Source organism: Adiantum capillus-veneris, chromosome 1, assembly GCF_014529385.1.
Source record: "Adiantum capillus-veneris isolate H3 chromosome 1, ASM1452938v2, whole genome shotgun sequence".
Lineage (NCBI taxonomy): Eukaryota > Viridiplantae > Streptophyta > Polypodiopsida > Polypodiales > Pteridaceae > Adiantum > Adiantum capillus-veneris.
In genome coordinates this window covers 64,560,370-64,564,567 of record NC_140931.1, presented here as the reverse complement: position 1 = coordinate 64,564,567, position 4,198 = coordinate 64,560,370, and the positions used below count along the sequence as shown (strand labels likewise).

The window sequence follows — 4,198 nt, the reverse complement described above, 5'->3', positions numbered from 1 at the left end:
AGAGAGAGAGAGAGAGAGAGAGAAGAGATTTATACTATCTTAATCATTGGTGACCCTATGGTGTGCATGAGTTTATGCAATGGTTTGTAGGTCCACCTTAATTTCTTTATTCTGTTGTGTTAAAATGATCGAATAAATCCAAAAAGTATTGAATGTTTAAGAAAACTTGATATATATTAATGTAACATCCATTGTACTTTGATATTTTATTTATTGAAGCATAGGTTTGTTTCATAATACTAAAAGCCATGTTCATTTTTACCGCAACAACGCGCGGGTCACATACTAGTTGATGATGGACCAGGGAATGATAATGACATGACGAGGCTGAGGCTGGATTCACATATTGTCTACGTGAAGTGCTCACCCAATATCTTTTCACTCTTTTGAAGGAAGACCCATGAGTTGTTCTATTCTGTGGTCTCTTGGGCTGTTAATTCATTGGACAAATTCTCACAATAATCCCCGCATTGTGGCTTACCTCATCATCATGAACTTTTGTGAGGGAGGCACTGCATACCTAGCTAGGTACGATTGGGGGCAAGGGACCACCGGCCCTGCGGCGGGCCCCGTGGCCAGCCCCCAATCATACATGATACCTAGCTAGGTAGGTGGCGCCTCTCGAGCAGAAGTTCATGATGTTATGCATTGTATGAAAAACATTGAAAAACACTCCGTTTTATTGCATGAGAAATTTTCTAAATCTTCTTGTGGTTGTCTTGCGGTCCTAAAATTTACCGCAATCCGACTATGTTTAGCCCACGCGAGAGAGAGAGAGAGAGAGAGAGAGAGAGAGAGAGAGAGAGTTTGTTTACTACTCTGCTCTTAGGAGCACCGTTTCAAGAGCACAAGAAATCCTGTATGTGTGTGTGTGTGTGTGTGTTCTTAACATCACAACAAAACTTGTACACTTCTTGGAAGGAATCATATTGCTTCACACAGGCTCGCATCCAATTCATGTTGCTCGGAGGCATCACCTGCACAAGAGTTGTCGTCACCGCCTCAGTTGCGCGCCCACCTCATTACCCATATAGAAAATCCATCGCCTTCAGCCATATGAAGTTTTGTAGCCAACACGCAGCTCATCATGGGTCTTCACCACAATGATCAAAATGAGGTTCAGGAAAAGTATACTCATTCCATTAATCAGCACTAATTACCTTGGCATCCATCGTTTAGAGCTTCTATGAGCCATCTAAATCTCTTTTTAGATATTGGACTTGCATTGTCACTGAAAAACTCCCTAAGCATGAAGCTTTCTCTTCTTGCACTGCCAATTTGGTGTCTATCTCTCTCTGCTATCCTCATACAAGCATCCCTCACAGAGTCTACTAGCTTTGTCTTCAATGGATTTGATAGCAGAAATGTCAGCTTGAGTGGAATTGCTGAAGTGGATGGTCGGCTTGTTCGGCTTACAAACACTTCGGCCGAGCAATTAGGTCGAGCATTCTACCCAGATCCCATACACATAAAGGATGCATCGACCAATGTGGTTTCCTCTTTCAGCTCAACCTTTGTTTTCTGTATAACCCCTGTGCCGGGCACTATGGGGGGCCATGGCATGGCCTTTCTAATGTCTCCCACACTGGACTCGTGGGGAATTTCCTCAAGCCGATACCTAGGCATGTTGAATGCCTCTCAAAACGGAAACACTTCCAATCATGTCTTTGCCATCGAATTTGACACAGTGAAAGACCCTGAATTTGAAGAGATCAATGGCAACCATGTGGGTATCAATCTAAACAGCATGATTTCATTCAATTCTTCGGAGGCAGGATATTGGTCCCCATCTGCAAATGCATCCAAAACAGTGATTATTCTAACAAGTGGTGAGCCTATCCAAGCATGGGTAGACTATGATGGGCAGAGACAGCAGCTGAATGTAAGCATCGCTCCAACCGAGCATCCTCAGCCATTTATTCCACTCCTTTCTGTGATCGTTGACCTCTCTAATGTGTTGAAAGAATATACCTACGTTGGGTTTTCAGGTTCAACCGGGAACATTGTGGGCACACACAGAGTACTTTCATGGAGCTTTAACAGTAATGGAGTAGCTAAGAGCTTGGATTTGTCCAAATTACCATCTGTTTTTCCAAAGACATCCTTTCTTGCAACTACTCGATTCAAGGTACTTGTTAGCTTTGCAGTATTAGTGCCAATACTTACCCTTGGCTCTCTACTTGGGCTGCTTTTGTATAAGAGGAGCCAAAGAGAGATAGTAGAAAGCTGGGAGCTTGAGTTTGGCCTCCATAGATATAGCTACAAGGAGTTGGTGCTTGCTACAAGAAATTTCCATGAAAAGGAGCTTCTGGGAGTCGGAGGTTTTGGCCGTGTTTACAGAGGTGTGCTGCACAAGTCCAGCCTTGAAGTGGCTGTGAAGCGGCTGTCAAGAGACTCCAATCAAGGAGAGAGGGAATTTATTGCTGAGATGGCAAGCACGGGGCGTCTTCGGCACCAGAATCTCGTGCAACTTTTAGGGTGGAGTCGCCGTAAAGGTGAGTTTCTGTTGATGTATGACTTCATGCCTAATGGAAGCTTGGACAAGCTGCTTTTTGGCAAGTCTACCATAGTGTTGAGATGGGAGCAGAGAAAGAAAATTGTGGAGGGGATTGCATCAGGAATGCTATACTTGCATGAGGGATGGGAGCAGCAGATTCTTCATAGAGACATTAAGGCAAGCAATGTCTTGCTAGATGCTGATATGAACGCGAAATTGAGTGATTTTGGGCTTTGCAAGGCTATATGAACATGGGCAAAACCCACATACAACGAGGGTTGTGGGCACTTTAGGATATCTAGCACCAGAGTTTGCTAGGACAGGCAAGGCAACAACGAGCACGGATGTCTATAGCTTTGGTACTCTGCTTCTTGAAGTGGTGACAGGGCGTCGACCAATCGAGCATAGGGGTGGCAATCAGCAGGATTTCTTGCTTGTGGAAGGTGTTTGGGACCTGTGCACAAATGGGAGGCTTCTTGAAGCTGTGGACAAAAAGCTTCAGGGGTTGTTTAATGTTGAGGAAGTGCAGACAGTGCTCATATTGGGGCTTTTATGTTCTCATCCAGACCCTTCGTACAGGCCTGCAATGCGGAAAGTGGTTCAAATACTTAACAATGAGGCACCTCTCCCTCCCTTGCCGCCATTCCATGTCAATGCATCATCTCAAAGTCCGCTTGGAGATGATGGATTGTTTACATCCTACGCGTCTTCCTCACTCAAGTCATGGAGCACCTATAATGCAAGCACCCACCTAAGTGCTCGATAGGATCTATGCCTGACCTGTAGGTGAGGCATCATCGGCTTTGGTGACGCTTCAAAGTTTGACAGGTTGCCGAACTGCGATGGCACCAACAAGCTCCTTGAGATGATCATGGCTTGGCATTTCGTAACCATTCGAGGGTTGCAATTGAAGAGCTCTCTGCAAATACCTCAAATTTGGGTAAGTCTTTGTAGTGTGTGCAGTCTTTTATTGGTGGCAGTAAGTAGCTGTGCAAGTTTTTCAAATAGGCAAACAATTCCCAGCTTTCTGCAGAAGCAAATGTGTAAATCTATTGAAGCGCTTTGGTGCCTATAATTCACAAGAAGATTTATGATTTTTTTTCATGTAAGAAAACGGAGTCTTTTTCATTGTTTTTCATACACTGCATAAGATCATGAGTTTCTAGTTGAGAGGCACCACATACCTAGCTAGGTACAATTGGGGACAGGGGACCACCTGGCCGACGGTCCCTACCCCCAATCGTACCTAGCTAGGTATGGGGTGCCTCCCTCGCAGAAGCTCATGATGTTGAGGTACGTCACAATGTGAGAATTTGTCCAAAACTTCAGTGCTACATATGCCTCTCTCATAGTACAAAATGGCCACTATACATCCAAATTTAGCTGAATCCTCAGAGGGCCATGCTCTCTTGGGCATCAACATAGCCCACGTGGCCTAAATTTTCACGTTGCCATGACCAGAGGTTGCTCAACAACAGGCTGAAAAATGTTGTGACAGATCTTACATTAGAGATTTTTTTGGCAGCTGCCACACTACAATTTCTGTCAACGTGTATCGTCACAAGCTTTGTGGAAGGACGTGGCTTTTAGTTAGCTATTGGGGTAATATGTAAAATGGCTCTTGTCACCATAGTTGTAATTTACATGGCATGTGTTTGTGCAGATGCAAAGGAGTTGTTTCATGTTTAACATGATGATCAA

At 44.3% G+C, this 4,198-nt stretch overlaps 1 pseudogene; it reads left to right on the top strand.

Annotated features, from left to right (window-relative positions):
* The first annotated feature begins 683 nt into the window (after nt 1–683).
* On the top strand, nt 684–3,594 carry LOC147464912 (L-type lectin-domain containing receptor kinase IV.2 pseudogene; annotated as a pseudogene).
* Nucleotides 3,595–4,198: the final 604 nt, after the last annotated feature.